The sequence below is a fragment of the Podarcis bocagei genome (genome assembly GCF_964188305.1).
Source record: "Podarcis bocagei genome assembly, chromosome: 4".
NCBI classification, from domain to species: Eukaryota; Metazoa; Chordata; class Lepidosauria; order Squamata; family Lacertidae; genus Podarcis; species Podarcis bocagei.
The window spans coordinates 82,992,143-83,016,514 of NC_138128.1; the positions used below are offsets into that span (position 1 = coordinate 82,992,143).

The following is a 24,372-nucleotide window of genomic DNA, read 5'->3' on the forward strand; positions in this document are numbered from 1 at the left end:
AAGTTCTTAACCCGAGGTACTATTCCTGGCTTAGCGGAGTCTGTAACCTGAAGTGTCTGTAACCTGAAGCGTCTGTAACCCGAGGTACCACTGTACTGTCTACTGAAAACCTCCCTCTTCCAACAAGTTGAGATTCTTCCCAGTCTGCATTGGAACTGGAACTGTTTCTAAGATATTTTTATTGCTTTATCACTTGTTGCATGCTGCCCTGGGCTTCTTTGAGGGGAAGGGTGGGATATAATTTATTGTTATTATTAAAAAAAGGATGCTGAACCTGTGGCCATCCAGGCATTGACTTCATCACCAATGACCATTGGTCATTCTGCCTGGGCCCGAAGGCTGTTGAACAACATATGGACCGCCATCTAGAGAACATGCTCTATAGTAAAGTTGCTGATGCCAGTTAGAATTCAGGACTTTGGAATTATGAAGTAGCTCATGTTGTGTCTTTCCACAGAAAAACTAAATGGTGATATCTAGCCAAGCCATATAGCAGGCCCATTCAAACCAATGGATTTAAATATCTCCAATCTATTTATTTCAGTAGATCAACTCTGAATATGACTAGTGTTGAATATCACCCAAAGAGAAACGTTGCATTGTGTGTGTCGGACTTGCTCCTCTCACAACCTGCAAGTTCTTGTAGAATTACAACACAGGCTACAGTTTAGGCATAAGTAAACATATATACAAGAATAAACTATTATTTCCCATAATGCTGGTGATTTATAACAAATTAAATACCTGATGAACATTAGTTGATGCATGTGCATCGCTACGCCAGTAATCAATTCCAAAAAATGCCAATTTTCATTAAAGAGATTACACTTTTGTCTCCCTTCCTTAGACATGATGAAGGGTGTTCATTTAATCATAATGGCACATTGCTGCATTCTTGTCTCCCATTCTTCAAGTGTGGGAGTTCAATAGTCCCTCTAATGTTTAACAAAAAGAGCTCTAACTGCCGTGATCACACAGCCTGTTATTTATAGGTTTGGTACAAAATTATTTTTGTATAAAGAGGGTTTTCTTCCAGTAGTTATTTCTGATAGCTTTCTTAATATTTCGCCTTTGCGTATAGAGAAATTACCATTGATAAAACAAAACAACAATCCCAGGTGAATGTATTCTTCCAGCTATGCTCTATTGTTCTTCTGCCATTCTGACATCCCTTGGGGGATATCTCTTGTATATTTTCTGGCAGGAGCTGCCGGTTTTAAAATGCAGGTAAGGAATTACATGCAACAACCCCCCACCATGTTTCTTCAAACAAATTTATGGCTTTCCTTGGATCTTACTACAGAAGCTCATTTGTGATCCTGCAGGAGAATAAAATAAAATATCCAAATCCAAGGGATCGGAACTTCAAGCAGAATATTGTGGGAGGAGTGATTTAAAATGGCAGCATTCGTTTGAATTAAAATGCTTTCTAGAAGCAGCCATTTCCTCACTAAGAGATGCAGCACGTTCATCCTTTTAATAAAAGAAACATCATTTTCCTTCTTTGATTGCTGATATCCAAGTCTGTAATCTAAAATGTTGTTATTATTTTTCTCCAAATAGGTGACTTTCTCTTTCCTTGATGTCTGTATTTTTCCTTTGATTGCCAACACACTAGATTTTAATTGCTTATATTTTTAATTCTCATGTGCATAATTGTACTCCCGCAGTTGGCTGTTGTTGTTTTAATTCAAACAGATTGGGGGGGGGGGGATTGAGCAGAGTAATCTTAATTCACCATTAAGGCATTAAGATGAGTGGAAAGTCAGCAAGCAGAGTGATTGCTGCACCGTGTCCTGCCATTTTGCAATAGCCATGGTAGGTGGGTGGGAGAGAGGGAGCAAAATACTGTATTTTTTGCTCTATAAGACTCACTTTTTCCCTCCTAAAAAGTAAGGGGAAATGTGTGTGCATCTTATGGAGCGAATGCAAGGCTGCGCAGCTATCCCAGAAGCCAGATGCGCAGCAATCCCTCTTGCTGTTCTGGCTTCTGAGATTCAGAATATTTTTTTTCTTGTTTTCCTCCTCCAAAAACTAGGTGCGTCTTGTGGTCTGTGCGTCTTATAGAGCGAAAAATACGGTGCCTGCTTCAGCCCCAGGGATGGTATATTGTCAGGTTCGTTCTTTGAACATGTGGGGGGAATGCAAGAGCTTTGGATCTGGCAGATACATATTCACCTCAACATTCACTCTGGAGCCAACTGATGATTCCCAGGTAAGATTGAATTGAAATTGAAATACTTTATTATCACTTGTACAACTTGTATACAGTGAGATTACACGAGCACCTCCACTCAGCTCTCTTAGTCTTAATTCCCCTCGTTTACTGACGCACACCCACCAAACCCGAAAGTCAGTTGCCCTGTTGTTATCTTTTCATTCAACAGCCTAACAGCCCACAGATAGAAGCTGTTCTTTACCCTGTTGGTGCAACTAATCATGCTTCTATATCTTCTGCCTGAGGGCAGGAGATCAAGAAAGTGCCGGCCAGGGTGTGAATCATCCCTGAGAATTTTCCTCACACTCCTGAGGCAACATTCTTCTGCGATGTCATCCAGCGGATTCACGGGACAGCCCATAATATCTTGTGCTGTATTCACCACCCTCTGTAAGCACTTCCTATCAGTTGATGTCAAACCAGTGTACCACACCATGATGCAGTATGAAAGGACACTTTCTATTGTGGACTGGTAGGAGGAGATCCACCCTCTATTGTGTGGGCAGGGTCTACCTGGTCCAATCCCCTGGCAAAGCCTCCCCAGGTGGGATTGGGCAATTGGCTGAGGTAGGCGGAGACCTCCAGGTATCCAGCCTGGGGAAGGCGAAGCCAGGCTGTACTGCCAGGAGCCGCATAGGGCCTGGTGGGCTGCGCACAACCACACAAAAAGCAACCCCATTTGATGTGGGGAGTGGTCATTCACCCCAACCAGTGCCCAAACACTAGCCGGGGGGGGGATTATGATTACAGGGGCCGCGAGAACATTAATTGCCAAAAATTGGCAAAAAGAAATAACACCGACAAAAAAAGAATGGCAAGATAAATGATTGGATTATATCAAATTGGCCAGATTGACAGAAGCTATCAGGGATCAGCCCAAACAAAAATTTCAAAAAGACGGGGAGAAATATAGAGAATATCTTAAAAAGCAGTGCCCTCAAATTAATACTTTGACTTGTTTCGATTAACGTCCGCAAAATAAATGAAGGTATGTAAGTGAAAAACAGAAAGAAAAAAAGGTAGTAAGGAATTAAGAAGGAAACAGTATACCAAAAACGAAAAGAGAACTGTGTTGAGGGTGAAGAAAGTCAATTGGGGGAAAAAGAAAAAATGAAGTATGGTGTGTGTGTGTGTGTGTGTGTGTGTATATATATATAATAGATGTTCATTTGTATAATTTTTTGTAAGTAACAATGTTTTAGTTGTATTTCTCTGTTTTTTGTTTTTTGTAAGTTTTAGTGTTGATTATGTATTATTATTTTTATATTTAATGTATGTGTGTCATAAAATAAATTTGGGGGGGGGGAGAGAAGAAGAAGAAGAAGAAGAAGAAGAAGAAGAAGAAGAAGAAGAAGAAGAAGAAGAAGAAGAAGAAGAAATAGAAGAGGAAACAACAGTCACTACCTGAGGCCTCCAGCTGGCCAACTCTGACATAAATGGAAACTAAAAATTGCACACAGATCAAAATCTGTGTTGGTTCAGGGGGGAGAAATCCAAAAGCCACAATTACTTCCAAAGTTCAGGGTTATTTTTCTTGGCTTTTGTGGTTCTAAACTAGACCTTTCCTATTAGGTACATAATGTTGACTTACAGCTGCAACACTCAATAATAATCTGCTTGTATGTCAGTCAGTGCAATAATAGATTTTTAGCTACCTTTGTTACTTTCTGGTATGTTTCTGAATGACAAATCCATTTGTCGCTGTCAAATAAATCCAGTATTCCTATTGAAGTATTTAAAGCCACTCAACGAGGAAGGTAAAGAAAGAAATCACATGCAACTGTGGTTTTTTAAATTACTTTTTAGGGGAATTATGCTAACAACCCCAAACTCTATCAGCTAATGGTATGATATTATAGGGCTATAAGGAGCTTCTTCATAGTGTCTTTCCACCTTCTGCCACTTTTAGAACTAGGCATATTCTATTGGTGTAGATGGCCAGTTGAAACAATAGTTTATACTGTGATGCAATGAGTGAGGGTGGTGATGATGATAAAGCCCATGTAAATGTTTGGTTAAGCTCCCCTGCTGAGGTGAGCCAGCCATAGAAATTCTATTTTAAAAGGTGATAGAATTTTATTTGCAGAGGATGGAATAGCTCATCTCTGTTGTGAACAATTTTTGTTTAAAGTGAAATTTGAAGTGAATGTTTGATTATGCATTTGGATTCATTGTAAAGTATTTCTCTATCTAAGATGCTGAAGTTTGGTCAACAAACAAATGTTTGCTTTGACATATCAGAAAAAATTAATGATAAAAACTGTTTTCTCGATGGGAACACTTAATTGGAAACTGGTAATTGATGGTTGAGTGATAGGGGAAAACCTCATTTTGTCTAAAATTGCTGCTTTGTGTCAATTGTGTGTGTGTGTGTGTGTGTGTGTGTGTGTGTGTGTATTCCTCTCAACATCAGTTTTGTAATGTTTATTTTTTGCCACTGCTGCTGGCTTTTGTCATGCAAATACTAATCTTGTAGGGAAATGTCAGCCTATGCATCTTTTATACAGGCTTGATTTATTTCATGTAATAGAGAGTAACGTGTCATTCTGTTAAAAATTAAATGTGTTTTTAAGTCAGTGCTCAGGCTTATGCAATATTCTTAAAGGAACACATTCCCAATGCAATCCTTTATGCGTCTACTCTACTCAGAAGTCAGCCCAAGCCATTGAACTAATTAGAATTTATTCTCATGAAATTGTATACGAGATTTCACAATCACTTTTATTAGATATCTTTCTCCCACAATGTGTTTTTCCAAAGCCAAGTCCTGTCCTGCACCCCTTAATATGTAAGACTTCAGGTCAAACTGGATAAAGCTCTTGAGAGACTTCTGAGAAAATAACCTCCACCAACGAATGCTGAATGGGTGTGAATAGGATAACAGAGACACACCCCATTCATTATTCTTTGTTTTTCTTTTGTAACCAGTCTCAGTCGTTGATTCAAATTTTCATTTCTTTCTCGTTACTAAAACAAAATACTTATTGATATTGTGAAATTGAAAAAAAGAAAAGATGAAATGGTCTGGCAATTTCCTACACCAAAAAAAGAGGAAACCTCTTTAGTCTCCATCTCAGTCCACTAGGGGAGTATGTATTAATCAGTAAATAACCATGTGCGCAAGGTGAATTACATGTGACTTCCCCATCCAATAAGCATCACCCATCCATCAGGAGGGTGCTGGTTAGACAAGAATGACCCAGGTGATTTGCCTTACCTGTATTCATTCATGCACAATTCTAAGAAGCTCGACCTTGAGGAAGGGGTCCCATGTCAGTGTGTGGAGGGAAAGGCAATGGGGTCTTCGTAGAGTTCCTTGTGGAATGATATTATGATAAAAATGTGCTAACTTGTATTTAGTAAGCCTCGGGTTTTCATAACTCATGTACGTCCACTCTCATGAACCTACTTTTATGTGGAAGTCTAGCTACAAGGTCACTTCCTGGTGGAAAATTCTCCGTTAGTTCATCTTTAATAGTAGCCAGATGGGTGTGAATCTTTCCTGTTTCATCTTGCAGCGCTACATACTGCTGGGCAGAGTAAAATAATGAGCATGAAAAATTATTCACCTTCGTGAGTGAATAAGGATTCCTGTTCAGGTGCCATATATTCACTTTCAGCCGCATGCCAGGGACACATATGATCCTGTGCAAGGTTGTTGAGAATAAGCATTGCCTTGCATTTCAAAAACCTGCTCAAGCAATCAGCACAGCAGCAAGGCTCACTTTCCAGAATCCAGATTTAACCCTCTCCACCGGAGAGATCCATTCCTCACCCACACCTCAATTGCTGTGCACCTTCTGTAGCTGTTCACGCCAAGAGGTGCTGAACTGCAAATAAGGCTTCTAATTCTTCAGAATCAAAGGCTGCCTCAGTAATGACAAAGTAAACACAGGGTAATTTTAGTGGCTGCCAGTCTTGTTAGATGATTTTATACATCGCTTGAAGCCCCTGCATTAGTCTGTTTAGAATGACATGGCAACTTGTGATTAGATAGTAAATTTACTGTTTGAATAGGACGAGCGTCAGGAGGGGAAAAGGGGAAAAAAAGAAAAAGAGGAAAGAGGCCAACAGCCGAGTTCCAATTTCCAATATAGTCTGGCACGCTCCATTGCTCCTGAACATCTCTGAAGCAAAGCACTATAGTTAAGCTCTTGCCTTGTATGAAGGGCTAAAATTCACAAGAAGAATTGGAAGCGAATTATCACCAGAGGCCCAACTATTCACATTATTTTCAGCTTTGTCCCTTGATGACAAAATATGCTTTTGGTACTTCCTGATAATGGAAGGAAAGGCAGAAATAGAGAAACAATTATTCCTACCTCCTAACTGTAAAAATATTTACATTTCTAAGAATGTGTGATTTTTTTTAAAAAAAAAGTGAATTTTTCAATTTATGTGTTACCTTGTTAGTTTTATCCTGCAGCATACTTGATGTCTGATGGCAGCATGCTTGATGTCTATCCCCAGACTCCTGTTTATCTCACACACAACTCGAGAGAGATGGTGATTCGCTCAAAGTCAACCAGTCAGATTTATGGCTAACCTGTGGGTTAAACCACTGAGCCTAGGGCTTGCCGATCAGAAGGTCGGCGGTTCGAATCCCCACGACGGGGTGAGCTCCCGTTGCTCGGTCCCTGCTCCTGCCCACCTAGCAGTTCGAAAGCACGTCAAAGTGCAAGTAGATAAATAGGTACCACTCTGGCGGGAAGGTAAACGGCGTTTCCATGCTCTGCTCTGGTTCACCAGAAGTGGCTTAGTCATGCTGGCCACATGACCCGGAAGCTGTACACCGGCTCCCTCGAACAATAAAGCAAGATGAGCGCCACAACCCCAGAGTCGGTCACGACTGGACCTAATGGTCAGGGGTCCTTTTACCTTTTTACCATTTTAACCTTGTTCTCCCCAATTCAAATCCAACATTCTTGTCGCTGTGCTACTCTGGCTCTTTAATACTTAGGACCAGATTCAACCAGCTGGTGCCTTAGCAGAAGCCAGTGCAAGGACTCCCATTAGCACAACAGGGCTTCCCCTCTGGAAGGAAAAGAGTTTGGGTAGATTTGAGGGGTATTTGATAGGTTATTCGGAGTGCATGAGATCAGGGGAGTGTGGCCTTTTCATTTCAATGGGACAAGATGGAATGGGAAGGCAGAATCTTGATTGGAAAGTTGCTTTTATTTTATATTTTACATAACACATTTATTTTTAAGCTGTCAGCATTAGGGGGTGTAAGCAAGTGGTAGGAGAAGCCAAAGAGAAGGAAAGGATAATTGTTTGTGTTGTTTTAATATTATTCTATGCTACTTTGCAAAATAAGCATCAAGGCAGCTTATGCAATAAAAGAATAGAACAAATTTCATAACAGAAAACATTAGCAACTCTAAAAACAATAAAAATAAAAGAGGAGATTAAAAGCTAGCAGCAATGAGTTTAAACATTTAAAAAGCCTGGAAGAATAAATGGTATTCAACTGAATAGATAGCAATGTAGGTGTCAGGTGAGAATTTCATAAGCAGCGACCACCACAGAGATGAACCTGTTCCCTTTATTCACCAGCCATGTTACCACCCACCCTATTCAACAGAGATGTAGCTTGGCTTTATTTTCAACCTCTGTCTCCTGTGTTCCTCACAATCAACCTTTCAACAAGCAATGTTGCATCTTCCTCCAAAGCATTGAAAAAAATATGGCCTTGCATCTCTGCCCCATCAGCAAGAGCTCTGCTCTCATTTAGTCTACTGCAAGTTTCTCCTCCCTTGACTTCCATTCTCTTGTCTTGCTTCCCTTTTGATTATCCAGCCCTCTCATGCTAAAATCATCCATCTCCCTCTGATCCCTCTGGCCCTGAATAAATCCCTGCACTGGTTTCCTGACTGCTTCTGGATCCAAGTACAACAGAAATCACCAATGAGGGCCTCTAGATATTGTTGGACTATGACTCCCATAAATCCTGCCCATAGACCATGCTGGCTGGGGCTCATGGGAGTTTGTAATACAACAGCTGGGAGGCACCATGCTGGCTATCTCTGTGGTACAGTGTTTTCTAAACATGGGTCTCCAGCTGTTTTGGCACTACAACTCCCATCATCCCTAGCTAGCAGGACCAGTTGCCAGGGATGATGGGAACTGTAGTTCAAAAACTGTAGTTCAAAACTGTAGACCGAAGTTTGAGAAACGCTGCTATAGTACAAGGTCCTTGTCCTTGCTTTCAAAGTCTTCCATACCCTTTCCCCTCATCTCCCCAGTCTTATTCTCAATATACCCCTGCCTCTGACCTTCACTCCTTGATCTCTACCACCACCAGTTGCTAAAAGGTCTCCTGCTTCTTCCAAAGACTCTGTTATTTCTCCCTACTACCATCCCACCCCTTTGTTTTACTAGCAAATGTAAAAATACCACCAATTGGGGTGTCTCTCTCACACACACATATTTTTGTAGACATTTTTCTTCTGTGTTATTTTTGATGATTGGAAATAGCAGTAAGCCCCAGCTACCCTTTCTCTGCCACAAAGGAGGTCAGGAAGTCTCGGAGAATTCATAGCCCTACTATTTCTGCTACAGGAAGCTGCCAGGTTGGCCCGTTGCTTTGTAGTTCTTGACCTAGGTTCTGCACTGAGTTGAGTATTTTTACAACCTGAGCCTTCACTTAAGCTCATGAGCAGGTTAGCCTCTCTTCAGTAGCCCAGTCATAAATGAGCCAGAAGCTATGGGAAAGGAAAGGTACACAGAAGTTTTTACAGCCATATAATTAGGAAATCACTAATGAGAGTATGGGAGAGATACAAAGACTTGCTAGAACAAAATACTCCTTGGTGGCTTTCACCACATGAAGCATTACTGCTCAAACCACTTGGAAAGAAAGGAAAATGGCTTACATATGCTGACTTGTTAAAGGACCAAGACAGAAAATGGAAATTAAGAGATTATGGTGAGATAAAAGATCATTTTCAGAGTCGGTTGCACTATCGACAATTACATGAAACATGCAAAGAAGACAGTAAGGATTCAGTTATACAATATCCAAGTTTCAAAGGGAAGTGGTAGAAGGGAAAGTTAAATTATTGAAGGGTGCATATAGCATCGTGCTAGAATGGGAGAGGAAAGACGACGGGGTGAAATCAGTTATGATTAAATGGGCACAAGATATAGGGCATAATATTATGTTGGAAGACTGGGAAAGTTTATGGAAAACTGACTTAAAATTTACAGATTGTTCCTTGTTGAAAGAAAATTATATGAAGGTGATGTATAGATGGTATATAACACCAGTGCAGCTAGGAAGAATGTATAAAACCAGTTCAAATGCGTGTTGGAAGTGTAAAGAAAAGGAAGGGACCTTTTACCATATGTGGTAGGATTGTAATGAAATTTAAAAGTTTTGGGAAATGATATACAATGAATTGAAGAAAATGTTCCATCTAACATTTGTTAAAAAACCCCGAAGCATTTATGCTAGGATTGTAGGAAAAGACCTGCCAAGGAAATTGAAATATATCTTCATGTATACGACAACTGTGGCAAGAGTCTTAATAGCACAAAGATGGAAGAACGAGGAAAAGAACTATGGCAAGAGAAACTGATGGACTACACAGAATTGGCAAAATGGACACACAAACTACAGGACAAGTATAACTGTGACTTTAGAGATGAATGGGAACCTTTTACAAAGTACTTAAAGAAACAACAAAATGAACTGGACTCCTTGGCAAGTTTTGAATAAACACTTACAAACTTTTTATTGACAATAGCTAGTTAGATAAATTAAGGATCTATACAATTTTGTAACATGCAGAAAATAACATTTGTTGATAAACCAGAGAGAGGAGCTGAGGGAAGTCGGAAGGGGTACTTTATGGGGAGGGGGAGGGGGAAAACAGGGGAGATTAAGGATGATATGTTTTTTGATAAAATGTCTTAACAGTGGGGCTTCCAGAGGTCCCACAATGCCTGACATCAAATGTACATATTTGCTAGCTGTTCAGAAGCACTGCTTTGCCTCTATGCAGTTTGTCTTCTTTGTGTGATCTCAGCCAATAAGGGAACACATTGTGAACAAAGCCCTCTCTTTGAATAAGAGGGGATAAGAGGGAACATATTCATCTATTGCTGAAACCACCTGGCTGAAGTGCCTGTATTTCTGCAGTGGTTACAAGGAGTACCAGCCTTGTTTTATTTGGCAGTGAGCCAATGCATTTCCTTCCCTTCCACCATGAACAATTCTGCACACTGTTCCAGACTCCCTCCCAGAAGGAAGTCGCAAAAGGGAGCACCTTTTCAGAGGTCATGTTAACATTTGAAAGTTGAACCCCTACACATCTGGATTGGCACTCTTCGGTTTCCAGAAGCCTTGTGTGGCTGTAGAAATAGCTCAAGGAGGCTGACTCTTAAAAGAAACTCAAAAGCACAATTGCTTCATCTTTCTCCTTTGCATGAGCATTTTCCCTAAAAAAGAAAACAGACAAGAAAACTATCATGGGGGCTACACAAGCGCTGCCATGAACCTTGCTTGTTCTATTACGGTGCCACTAAAATATCAAAGGGACAGCTTTGAAGTCATGGCTTCTGTGGCCCATGTCATGGCCCACGTTATCTCACCTGCTCTGTTACAAGGGACTTATGAAGCTCCTAGACAAGATATGAGAAACCTGGGGCCCTTTGGATGTGATTGGACTCCAACTTGCATCAGCCCCAGCTAGTATACCCAATGGCCTGGGATGATGGGAGTTTTAGTCCAGCAGTGTCTGTAGAGCCACAGATTCTAAACCCTTGTCCTAGACAAACTAGGCCCACTCATTAAATAGAGTGCAATTTTCCTGAGAAATCCTTCCCTGGCTTAGAATGGAAACCAAATTCTAAACATGTGCAAGGAGCTCTGGAAGATGTTTTCCTGGGTACCTAAGTTTTTAAATAGGGATATTAGGCATCCTGGAAGTGCATGTTCCTGGAAACCTTGCATCCAGGACACTTATGAGCATGCTTAGCAGTATTCCATATACACAGAGTCTTCGGGTGTATCGTTCCCAGGGTGTCTCAGATTCTTACTACTCAGATGTCCTGGGAAATTGCATGAACTGGGATCTCCAGAGTAGCACCCTGCCATTTCATTTAACCAGGTACCAAAGGGAAAGAGAAGCCTCACAGGGAGGCCTCCTGGTTGCCTTCACTGCTAGGTGTGTTTTGGGTGAAGGGAAGGTGGCACTGTGAGGACAGAGGCTCCAGTATATCTGAAGGAGCGTCTCCACCCCCATCATTCTACCCGGACACTGAGGTCCAGCACCTTCTGGCGGTTCCCTCACTGCGAGAAGCCAAGTTACAGGGAACCAGGCAGAGGGCCTTCTCGGTAGTTGCGCCTTCCCTGTGGAACACCCTCCCACCAGATGTCAAAGAGAACAACTACCAGGCTTTTAGAAGACATCTGAAGGCAGCCCTGTTTCGGGAAGCTTTTAATGTTTGATGTATTATAGTATTTTAATATTCTTTTGGAAGCCGCCCAGAGTGGCTGGGGAAGCCCAGCCAGATGGGCGGAGTATAAATAATTTATTATTATTGTTGTTGTTGTTGTTGTTGTTGTTGTTGTTGTTGTTGTTGTTATCAATGGGGTTGAGAGACACATAAAGGACTGCAAGTGTTTTAAGACCATGTAAAATGACATTTGCCTAGCACCAGCTTCATATAATATAGGCAGGTGGTTAAAAAACTATTTTATTTTCTTGGGTTTTACTCAACACACTGTGGATGGTTTTTTTGAGCTGCTTTGGAACTGCTATCATTATACTATGTATAGCAATGTGTTGTATTCTTTGCTTTATTGAATGTGTACGTAGTCATTTTACAGCGTTTATAATTAATAATGAAAACAAAAGAGAGACACATAAAGGTCCCCTCATGCTACCAATAATTTTGTTGAGAACGCAATAGAGTTTCTGGATTTTGGAATTGTGCTTGGGGAGGAAACCAGAAACATTTTTCTGGAAGAAAAAACAACTTGCATTGCTAAACAATCCCTATACTTGTTCGCTTGGATAACTGTCCCATTGAGCTCAATGCAGTTTGCTGCCTAGTAAGTGCACTCCAGATCAGAGCCTTAAACACCCTTCACACATGAGAGGAAGACCACATGATGAAGGGGAAACAGAGCCACACCACTGCTCCTGCCACTCAAATTATAAAGCTTCCCTGGCCCTGCCTCCAATGTCCATGTACTGTGAATGTCTGCAGGAGTGAAGATTACACTAGAGGGCCCCACCTCATGTGGAAAGTCTATGAGCATAGGCTTCACCACTGTTCAATGTGTGTCCAAAGCAGCTGCAAGACATTGTGTGCCCTTGGAGGCAGGGGCAGTGGTGCAGCCCAGATGCCCAATAATCACTTGAAGCCACCTTTGCGTATTTAACATGTAAAAAGAGCTTTAGCTGAGCCCAATTCCGAATCAAACTGAGAGTTTGGCCTTCTGTACCCATTTCAGCTGCAGCCTGATAGTGAAGAGTGAGTGACAACATAGTCCGGGCGATTTCTTTTCTTTCTTTGCGCAAACTGGTTTGCTTAGCTGTGGCAGAGGCTTAATGTGTGCAAAATGCCTGGAAGACACAGGCTGTGATTGTCACAGCCATCTTTGGAAATCTCATCTTGCAAGGATCACATCCCTGCTAAGTGCATGATTATTTTTCACCCGCTCGAGAAATCAAGAAATGCTTTAGGCAAAATGACCTTTCATGGGAAACAGAGCTTGCTGGCGTGTATGTGTAGAAGCATAGCTATGGATATTTCCACCTATGTGGTTTTCACAGCGCAGTGATCAAAACGATTGTTGCAGTTTGTATAAGCATCATTATCTGCAGCTGGCTTAATGGCTCATCATCATGCTCCCCTTTCACAAGCACAGACGCTTCCCGCCTAAGAGCTAACACAAATGAGTGGAAGACCCGTGGATTGTATTTGTTGCTGGGCTGGGCTATTTCTTATACTCAGACCATATTAGTATGGAGGAGAAAAACCAGACAAATACCTTTTCCTCTCAAAGGGAAAAACAGAGATATCTGTCAATTGACTTTTCCGTAAGTAAGATGCTCCCTCCACACCCTAAACTAAGAAGGAAAAGCGTCTCAGGCTACAATCCTATACATTTGACTCAAAGTAGTATACCATGACAATCAGCGTTGTTGTTCTTTATTCAAAAGTACACATCAATCCTTTGAGAGATCAAGCATTACTGGGAAGCATGATCCTGATGGTGTACATCAGGTGTGTATGGAGTGTTAGGGGAGAGGATAGGGGACATGTCCTCCTTCTGAGGAAGTTTGTACACCTTTGGTCTCTACCCTGCATTTAGCTCTCACCTGTGGCTTCCAGAAGCTGTCAGCGTATGACAGCGGTCACAGTCCAGGAATGGCTTTGACTGGCTGGCTAAACCAGGTGAGGGTAGCCAATGGTCTCAAACCCTTGGTGAGTCAGGGACTTCCCCTGCATGTGAAGACAGGCTCTGATGGATTGAGTGGACAAGGCCTATAGTGGGTCCAATGGTCAAGAAGGCAGTTTCTGCACATGATACAGAGGGTAGTGGGAAGCAGATGGGGCTCGTCAACCTGGGAAGGTAGCCCACCTTGGAGAAGAAATACTCTGCTCCTAAACCTCCGCTGTCTTGTGGGATATCTTCTGGAGAAGAAAATGCTAAGGAGTAAACCCTACACAAATCTGGAGTAGAGTGCCTAAGACAGTTGGATGATGCCTTGTACACCTCCTTCCAGCAACTCCTGTGGCCAAGCTGGTGCTAAACTACACGAGCGAGATTGAGAACAGGGTCTTGTCATCTAGGCAGCTCAGGACCTCCATAAATACTGCATGGGCTTGTGCCCCAGAGAGGTCATTTCAGTGCTGCAAACACAGCAGTTTTGACTTCACTCCTGGGGTTGCACTCCATTGTTTCTCAAGACAGATGAATGGTTGCAACAACAACAACAATATCCAGCCACCACCACTGGTTATTTACAGCATCTCTGTACCTAGCAGTAAGAATCTCAGTGTTTCTGCTGACTACCTGTGGGGACATCTACAAACCTGGTGGGGGAGGACAGCAATAAGACAGTACGGTCCAAGTTCTGCAGCTCATCCTCAAAAGCAGAGGGCTAGCCCAATGCCCATGTGGCATGATTAGCTCTCTCCTTTCGATGGATAGAAGGGAATATATCCCCACTTGAAGAGAAAAATCTGTGACAGCAGAGATAGATTGCTGGCCAGGAAAGGAAACCAAGCAGGGAGATTTGCCTCCAGCCTGTCAGCTCCTTTCTACTGGATCTCATGCCCAGCAGATCTCTTTACCCAAAAGACATGGGGGAGCCCCAGCCCCTAGGACAGGGAAGCAACTGGAGGGCAAGGCTGATCTGGAGGGACAGTAGAAACCATGTACTAACTTTTTCATGATAAAAGTTACCTGCACCCATTTTTTCTAAGTCAACCTAATTTACTGAGCCTCTGTGCCATAGCCCCTTCCTCACTCCTAAAGGAAAAAGGGGGGGAGCTGATCTAGGCATTTATTACACACACCTCTGCATCTTGTAACAGGACATTACATCATAAGATCTGAAAAGTAGACGATGGAACTGCCATTATTTTACATAATCTGATCAAGATATATTGTGGGCACTCTGTTTTTCTATTTCTTCCTCTCTCTTTCACATACAGACACACAGGCAATGGTGAGGCTGACTACTTTTACGGGAGTAAGATAATGCCACTATCGTGTAGGAGATTCTCTGGAGCAAGGAGTACCCAAGAGGGCAGGAGATAACAGAGTCATCCAGTGTAACACTACAGATGCTATTTTGTGTGGAGCATAGATTTCAATCTCACAGAACATATTTGTTGTCCCACAGATATCTCCTGCACAATTCATGTTGGTCTCTGAGGTTTGCTATCAGTTTGTGCCACACCATCAATGGAATCCTGTTGCTTAATCAGATGGGAGCATCGCTCTACCATCCTCTAATGTTAAGATTTCAGGAGGCGTGTACTCTTTCCATCCATTCATATTAACTACCCATTTAGCATACATGCAGAGTAGGTAAGAAGAGTACTCTCCCCACTTTCTATCTATTAACACAGAAATCCTCTAGTGTTGGATCAAGTGAAGAGATGGCTGCCTTTTGGATCACTTTCTTTCTCCCTAGGGAATACTGATAGTGTTTCTAGAGCTGGCTGAAGATGCTTTCTCAACAGCACTTGATGGTTAGGAGATGTTTATTTACAAAGCAAGCCACCTCTGGCCAGGGAATTGTGGGTGGAAGCTGCCATAGGAAGCTATCAGGTGACTGGTCCATCTAGGCTAGTGTCTCTGCACTAACCAGCAGCAACTCAGAGAGGGTCTCTCCAAGCTGTACCTGGAGATTGAACCTAGAAGTCTCTGCATGCAAAACAGATGCTCTACTATTGAGTTTCAACCCTACAACCAGGCTACCCCTACTGCAAGAAATGGGTGTGCATAGCTCCTCAGCATCACCCCACAATTTAATGGGGGGTTTTTCTTCTTTTGACTTGTTCAGGTCTGTAGAGGCATGAGGCTCACAATGGACGCAGGCACTTTCCCTGTCAAGCATTGAGTACCTTGGACAGCTCCTGTGAAACTCCCTGGTAAGTTATCTCTGCAAGGAACTAGAGACAGTGGAAGCCTTACGCTGATCAGACCTGGACTGTGGTAGAGTGTGATTCCTTTTCAAAGCTTAACAACAACCCCACATAACCTGATGGGCACTATAACTATGTAATACAGTTCATAAGTCTGTTTACATCAGCAGCTAATACCAATTCTGCAGCATTTCAGCTGTCATAAGCCACATTTGCACCACACATATAAAGCTCTCATCAGAGGTGGATTCAGGGGAGCACAACTGGTTCAGTCACACTGGGCACAGAGAGTTGGGGGCACCGCAACTGTGATGCAGAAGCAAAGGCCGGGGGGGGGAGAGAGAGAGACCAAATTTTGGTGTTGCACAGGGTGCTGCTGAAATTTGAGACCCCAAGGTCTGCCACTGCTCTCATATACCACTTTAACAGTCGCTGCTTCCTTAAAGGAATCCTGGGAATTGTAGTTTGTGGGGGGGGTTTTTTTAAAAAAATGAGAATATTTCAATTGAACAAACTAAAATTGAAAGTGAATAAACAAAGCAAAACCCTGTAATTTGTTGAGTGCCAAGTGTTGGTAGGAGACCCCTGTGCCCCTCACTGAGCTACAGATTCCAGAGTGGTTTAATAACCAGTCCCACTTCATGGGGAACTCTGCAAGGTGCATATGTGGTCCTAGAGTCCCACAAAGAAAGAAGCAAATGGAATTTCAAGCATGCTGAGAATCCTCTGTTGGATATCCTTAACCCACCCCTGAACTACAATTCCCAGAGTTCACTGGGGGGGGGGAGAGAATTATTATTAAACCAGCTTTTATGCAGATAAAGTTCCAGAATTTCAGTGGACCCATCCAAACACATTGATCAACCCCAAGCTCAAAATCCATACCTGCTTTGGGAATCAGAAAGAAGTGTTGGGGTGAGGGCTTGTTTTTGAGAGTAAAGAAAACATTGCGCGTACTGCAGCCGAGTACAAAAACTGTGATCTCTATAAAAAAACGTTAATCATGGAAAATCCAGGCATAATTCATGTTTGTAAAAGGAGGGGGCAAAACCCGAGAGTTAATGAGAAGCAAATTGGCCAGAGCAAGTTTAGCAGTGGCATTCCCTTTTAATGTTCCAGCTGCCATCCTTTCTTAAAGCCATGCAGCTGTATCAAATAATGACCTGCAATTTGTAATATGGGTGTTTATTATTATTTTTTTCTTTCTATGTTCCCCCCCTTAAATTAATAAGGTATCTCTTGTAATAAAACTGGTCTGCTGGGAAGGTTAGCTCAATTGCACCACCCACTGGGACAAAAGCACACAGTGTTATAAACCTCAGTGCAATCAGGAAGACATTCATTCTGTGTTAGAATGTCTCTCTTTACACTGCCTGTGCAGTTTGCTGCCGTCGTTCCTCTCTCCTTATCCCCACTTTGCATAAGACGCACCGCACAAAGGAAAATGTCTCAAGCCACCGTCATCTGTATTCTTCTATAGCTGCAAAAGGCAGGTTAAGACACAGCGTGAGAGGCTGCCTCCTGGATGCATTTGGATTGAGGAATGAAAAAGGAGAGCAGTTCTGCTTTTATGGGAGGGTATATACCCTCCCCCCTTTTCTTCCTCACATTACAATGAAGGGCTTAAGTGATCTAACTGCAGATCATTTTTTATTTATTGGCGAGAAGGCTTCCCTTTCTGGCTTCTATCATCTCCGATTAGTAAACACCAACGGCTCCAGGAATATGTTGTCTGTTCCGTCACCGCAACCCACAGAATCGAGCCATTTGAGAGACAGAGCGAGTGAGCTGTAGCATGGAGGGAGCAGAAGAGAGGAAGGGAAGCAGACACGGAAGTTTACCCTGTCAAACTTGGAAAACTGAAAGGACCACAAGGCATGCCTAATGAAAAAATCCTGCTCACTCTACACAGCTGGGATGCTTTCACGTCAAAAAAGCTTGCCCCTCCCAATATGTCTTGCTTCTGGACCATTTTAACACAAGTATATGTAGCATGCAGCTGTAATATTACCCTCTCCCCCCAGAAAAAAAACACCAATGAAAGGCAAGATTTCAAGGTCACAAAGGAGGGAAGAGAAGTGAGCTTTGGAATTAAATCCTGCAGTAAGGGGAATGGTTAAAGGGCTCCTTTTATCATCCATGTGTTGCTCTCTGGGTTAGGGATAGGGGATTCAGTTTGCATTTAAATGCAAATTGATCTAATATGTGGACCCAAACACAGCTGCCCTTCAAAATTCATGCTTCTCCTCATTTGGCAATGCAGTTTTCCCATGAAGTAATGTGTACAAAATGTGTTATAAAGGCAGTTGCCCTTTTTCATGGAGTTTGTGTCAAAGCATGCATTGGCCAAGTGTGCATAAGCCCATCCTGCCCGATTTCTCCCTCTTCCAGGTCCAAAAGGAGCCACACATTGGCAGTTGGATGTCAATCGGACACACCTAAAATGGTTGCCACTCGTATTGCATGACCAGGCTCAACAGCCCCAACTCCCAGGGAACATAGGAAAGGAAATAAAGACTCTGACAATGTTATGGAATTAAAATTAAGCCACAACTTTCTTAAACTTCTGAATGTAGGAAGACCTTCGCTTAGGCCTTGGGCTTGTATCCCTCCCTGCCCCCCATCCGGGGGGAATTGGGGCTCATAGGGTAAATGGGATATGGGGGTGCTCTGTGAGACATAATTGTAGGCAGACAACCCAGCCCATATCCCTGCACACAGGGTAATTCACTGACAGCCTTTCAGTGTATGGCCAGAGGGGGACCCTGGAATCGCTGCCGCAGGGGGGTGAGTCACCACTTCAACACCCACCCACCCCCATATAGGGAAGAAAAGACTAAAGGATTCTACCCAAGGCCATAACCACCAAAGTTGTGACGAATTGCTATGGGGAAGACAAAAACCTGCCAATGCAGGAAAATTTCTTCCTGGTCCACCAACAGCAACCAGTCAAACACTGTAGCAGCGCCCACTAAACAGGAAGAAAAAGTTAACCTGCAAACAAGAAACATTAAACAAAGGGAGGGTAGGGAGGGTGAAGCGCGTTAGGATAAAATGCAGATATTCATGAAAATAACAAACATGCATTGTTCTGGGGAAAATGTTTTGCAAAAAAATGTGTATATTAAGTAAATTGCATACAAAAATCAGTGCATTAGCAGAAACTTACACAAAAATGGGGCGGGGGATTCATAACTTTTTTAAAAAATGCAAATTGCCATGGAAATATGGAGAACTGTTCTTTAGGGTGGAAAAATGAGAAACCGAAATTGATTGATTTGCCCATCCCTTATCTCAGATACATCACAATAGAAGCCCACTCATCTTCTCAAGAGCTGCATGCACAAGCCGCAGCTAATTTTTTGTACTTTTCTTTTTATATATCTTTTGCTTGGGAGGAACCATGGGCTGCACTGAGCTGTGAGAGGGAGACCCACTACATCTCAGCCACTACAAAAAATATCTGTGGCCCCTGCCCTGCTAATGTCAGAGCTCTGATGTCAGTAAGGCAGAAAAGGGGACATGCTCAGGCCTGGCTAGTGAAAAGTATTGGATCCTAAACTAGGGCCCAAACTACGCCAGTTTGAGCTGGCATAGTTTATTTCCTTCCCATTGAGAACAATGGGAATTATAATATATAGAGAGAGAATATGGAAAAAGAGCAAGGGACACACAAGTACTTCTATGAAAGCCTGGTAGAGCATTGGATGAGGTGGCTCAATGGCTTTGGTTTCCTCCACCGTGCCCTTTAGGATTGCATCCATACTCACTTTTCTATTATGAAAAACAGGTTACAGTACAGGAAGGGAGCATAAAACTGACCAGGCAAACATCAACAGGTCAACATACCACCTACAGTGATACAATGAAGCTGGCTTTCAAATCAGGCTCTAAATAATAGTGAGAGTTTTCCAAAATGACTTGTCAATTGTTATTTTTAAAGAATTTCGCCTTCCGGGGGTGGGATTGTCTTTTATGACCGCTGGGTGATGACCCCACTGGGCATGATAACCCAGTCGGGGAGGGGGAGAGGCAGACTATGTTTAGGGCATTTTTTCTAGCACCTCCCCCTTTTGGGGGTAAGCAGCGTGGATCCTAAATAGGGCTGCTCAGTCGTGGATACCAAGACCCATCTTTCAAGAGAATGAATTACTTAGGATAAGCACCAAATCAACGCAATCATCAATCCTGATTTTAATTCGCAAAGATGGCGATCAGAGAAGCCATGTTTGGTGGCAGATTTCATGTGCCCTCCTCAATCCCATGTAGGGGCATGTTGAAGCTAATTTGTAATTAACAGAATCTATGGAAAGTATGAAATGAATACAGTTAGGCCCAGGCACAATCATCACCCTGCTGTAAGCCAGCAAGATCACCAGTGTATGTCATGGGATGCAAGCCTCTGAAAAGTCTGTTGGTTTTTTTAAAATTATTTCGTGTTCGATTAAGTCTTGCCCATCAATCTCATGAGCCCTGCAGAACAATCTGGGGTAGGGAGTGTGGCAAAAATGATATACCTGCTGCTTGGAAGCTCAGACTACCTGAAAGAACAGGGGAACAATGTTTTCCACAATGCCGAGAGTGTCACATGTGTGCAATGGAATTCATAGAATCTGAGTAGCCTGCACAATGCACATTGGGTGTTGGTTTGCCCAGCCAGCTAGCACTGAAATGCTATGTATGCCAACTCAGAAGTAAACCCATTGTGTCTGATGGGTAGGTGTGTACAGGTTTGCAACCTAAATGATCTGAGGGTAAGGGAAAGCCAGATATAGGACCTAACTGACAATCAATGCCTACAAGCAACCACAGACTGGTGTGCAAATTACAAATTTCAAATGATTGGTGCTGTCCCAATTTATACATTGGATGTATTCTTTGGGTTTGAATATAATCCCTCCCTGATTCCCTGGGGAGTGTGGGGAGCAGGAAACTAGAGTAATCTCTAAGGAGAAGGATGCGCTTTCTGCAATTAATACAGCAAGCCATTTCTACAGAACTTTGGCAAACTCCTGCCGTGCTGTTGCTCTGATCATAAACACTGAGTGACCTAATGGGGACAGGAAGTATCAGGAAATGCTGTGCAAGTCACAGATTTTAGGAGCTTATGCTGATCTCCTGGATTCTAGTATCTGGGGGGGGGGGGATTGCAGCGGAGTATTTCTTTTTCTTTTTCGAGTGGTTCAGAACACTTTCAAATGAGCCAAAGAGCATTCTTCCCTGATCATATCCTGCCCCTTACATCCCATTTTTCTCCCACCCAAATAAACAATCCATAGTATTAAATAAATATAAAAAGGTTGCTAATCTTCTGGCAGCAGAAACACTAAAATACGAATGGAATTGCAAAAGCGATTCTTTCTGTACAAATCCCAACTTGAGCGATTATTAAATTCTGCTTACCTATCATTCCTCCTTTAGCTTCAAGGGGAAAACATTATGTTTTTAAATTCTTGGCCTGAAATCTGTTGTGTGGCATTATGGATGCTGAAGCTTACATGTTCAGCATTCTAAGTAGGAAGACAAGTCACTCACAAGCTAGTGTTAAAAACAGAAGTTGCTAGCCTTTTCTTCCCCCTCCTGTTTTGTGCAACACTTTTATCCCAAAATACATTACAGAGCCTGTGTTCTTGTTGGGGGGGGGGAATAAACACTCATAGGGTCCTGCTTTAAACATTGCTTGTCTAGGCTGTTCACGCACATTGTCTCTTCTGCGTTCCAAGTGGTGTGTTGTAATGCTGGAGTTAAGCTACAACTACCATCCCCTTCATGGATCACTGCCTTGCCGTGGCGAAGGGACTTGAATAACTCAGAGAAGCTATGAGCTATGCTGTGCAGGGCCACCCAAGATGGACATGTCATAGTGGAGAGTTTTGACCAAATGTGATCCACCTGGAGCAGGAACCGGCAAGCCATTCCAGTATCCCTGCCAAGAAAACTCCATGGACAAAGACAACAGGCATATAAAAGTTATGACGCTGGAAGATGAGCCCCTCAGGTCGGAAGGCGTCCAACATGCTACTGAGGAAGAGCGGAGGACAAGTACAAGTAGATTCAGAGCTGATGAAGTGGCTGGGCCAAAGCCGAAAGGTCGCTCAGTTGTGGATATGCCTGGAAGTGAAAGGAAAGTCCAATGCTGTAAAGAAAAGTATTGCATAGGAACCTGGAATGTAAGAACCATGAACCTTGGTAAGTTGGATGTGGTCAAAAATGAGATGGCAAGAATAAATATTGACAACAAACCATCATCTCTGCCCATTGGTCATGATGGCTGGGGCTGATGAGAGTTGGAATCCAAAAACATCCAGGGGACACAACTCCTGCTTCAACATTTAGAGGTCATTTTTAGCTGCCATAGAAAATTTGTGGCAGTGCCACTGTTCTTCTGGGCCACCTTGCCTATAATGTTTTGCTCTGAGTGAAGAGCCTCTCATAACATCATTATCAGTGGAGGCAAAACTCTTTAAAAGTAAGTAGGAGCAGCAATGGGGTGGTGGCAGTACCATGTATTGCGCCCATTCTGCTCTTTTTGGTGCCGGCCTTCCCAGAGAAAGCCCACCTTCCTGACATCAAAGACCATTTTCTTTTCCCCAAGCCTTTCAAACCTGACCTGTTTTCTTTTTTTTTTTTTTTTTTTATAAAATTTTTATTGGTTTTACGAAATTTTTAAAAAACAAACAAACACTTAAAAAAAAAAACAAACATACACGTATAATTTCATAACATATTTTCATAAACCTCTTTTCTAAGACTTCCCCATACCCCCCCTTTCTGCATCCCAATGTCCATAATTTTGTAGCAACTCCCAATTGTTACTTTCCAACCTTAATCATCTTAGTCATCTCTATATTCTAACCTTATGTCACTGTATCCCTTTGTTCCTAAGAACCAAAACACTCTAACATTCATTAAGTTTATAATAGTCCTTAAGATATCTTTTGAATTTTCTCCATTCTTCTTCCGCTGTCTCTTTTCCTTGATCACGGATTCTGCCTGTCATCTCTGCCAATGTCATATAGTCCATCACTTTCATCTGCCATTCTTCCAGAGTGGGTAGATCTTGTGTCTTCCAATACTTTGCGATGAGTATTCTTGCTGCTGTTGTAGCGTACATGAAAAAAGCTCTGTCCTTCTTTGACACCAATTGGCCGACAATGCCCAAGAGAAAGGCCTCTGGTTTTTTAGGAAAAGTACATTTAAGTACCTTTTTCATTTCATTATAGATCATTTCCCAGAAAGCCTTAATCTTCGGGCATGTCCACCAAAGGTGGTAGAAGGTACCTTCAGTCTCTTTGCATTTCCAACATTTGTTATCGGGCAAGTGATAAATTTTTGCCAGCTTGACTGGGGTCATGTACCACCTGTATACCATTTTCATAATGTTTTCCTTTAAGGCATTACATGCCGTAAATTTGATACCGGTGTTCCATAACCATTCCCAGTCATCTGACATAATGTTATGACCAACATCCTGTGCCCACTTAATCATGGCTGATTTGACTGTTTCCTCCTGTGTATTCCACTTCAGCAACAAGTTATACATTCTAGATAAATTCTTAGTGGTAGGTTCTAACAATTCGGTTTCTAATTTTGATTTTTCCACCTGGAAGCCGACTTTCCTGTCCTGTTTAAAAAATTCCATTATTTGACGGTATTGAAACCAATTTTCCACTTTATGTTTCAATTTCTCCTGGCTTTGTAATTTGAACTTATCTCCATCTTGTTCTAAAATTTCCCAATACTTCGGCCATCCGACCTCCATATTGAGTTTTTTCACAGCATTAGCCTCCACTGGTGACACCCATCTAGGGGTTTTATTTTCCAATAGATCTTTATATCTTATCCAAACATTAAACAATGCTTTTCTGACAATATGATTTTTGAAGGCACTGTTAACTTTATCATACCAAAGATATGCATGCCATCCAAAAGCGTTATTGAAACCTTCCAGATCCAAGATGTCTGTATTCTCGAGGAGCATCCATTCTTTGAGCCAGCAAAAAGCTGCTGCCTCATAATACAATTTTAGGTCCGGCAGGGCAAAACCCCCTCTTTCTTTAGCATCTGTCAGTATTTTAAATTTAATTCGGGGCTTTTTGCCCTGCCAGACAAATTTCGAAATATCTTTGTGCCACCTCTTAAAACATTCCATCTTGTCAATAATCTGCAAGGTCTGAAACAAAAATAGCATTCTAGGCAATACATTCATTTTAATTACTGCAATTCGGCCTAACATTGACAGTTTCAAATTTGACCATATTTCTAAGTCTTTTTTAATTTCTGACCAACATTTCTCATAGTTGTCCTTATACAAATTCTGATTCTTGGATGTTAGATAAACCCCTAGATATTTGACCTTTTTGACCACAGTCAAACCTGTTTCCTCTTGAAATTTCTCCTTTTCCATATCTGTTAGGTTTTTCCCTAAAACTTTGGTTTTTAGCTTGTTCAACTTAAATCCAGCTACCTGGCCAAACTGTTGTATTATTTCTAATACCTTTTTCGTACTAGTGTTTGGCTCTTGTAAAGTCAATACT

General features: G+C 42.1%; 1 long non-coding RNA gene across 3 annotated transcripts; it reads left to right on the forward strand.

Moving 5' to 3' along the window:
- Positions 1-14,334: 14,334 nt before the first annotated feature.
- On the forward strand, positions 14,335-18,585 carry LOC308585361. 3 transcript variants are annotated; one of them, XR_014007327.1, is made up of 3 exons: positions 14,335-15,275; positions 15,754-15,841; positions 18,227-18,585. It is a non-coding gene; the product is annotated as an uncharacterized lncRNA (long non-coding RNA). The 3 variants fall into 3 exon arrangements; XR_014007328.1 differs by lacking the exon at positions 18,227-18,585 and adding an exon at positions 17,504-17,913; XR_014007329.1 differs by lacking the exon at positions 18,227-18,585 and adding an exon at positions 17,538-17,913.
- Positions 18,586-24,372: the final 5,787 nt, after the last annotated feature.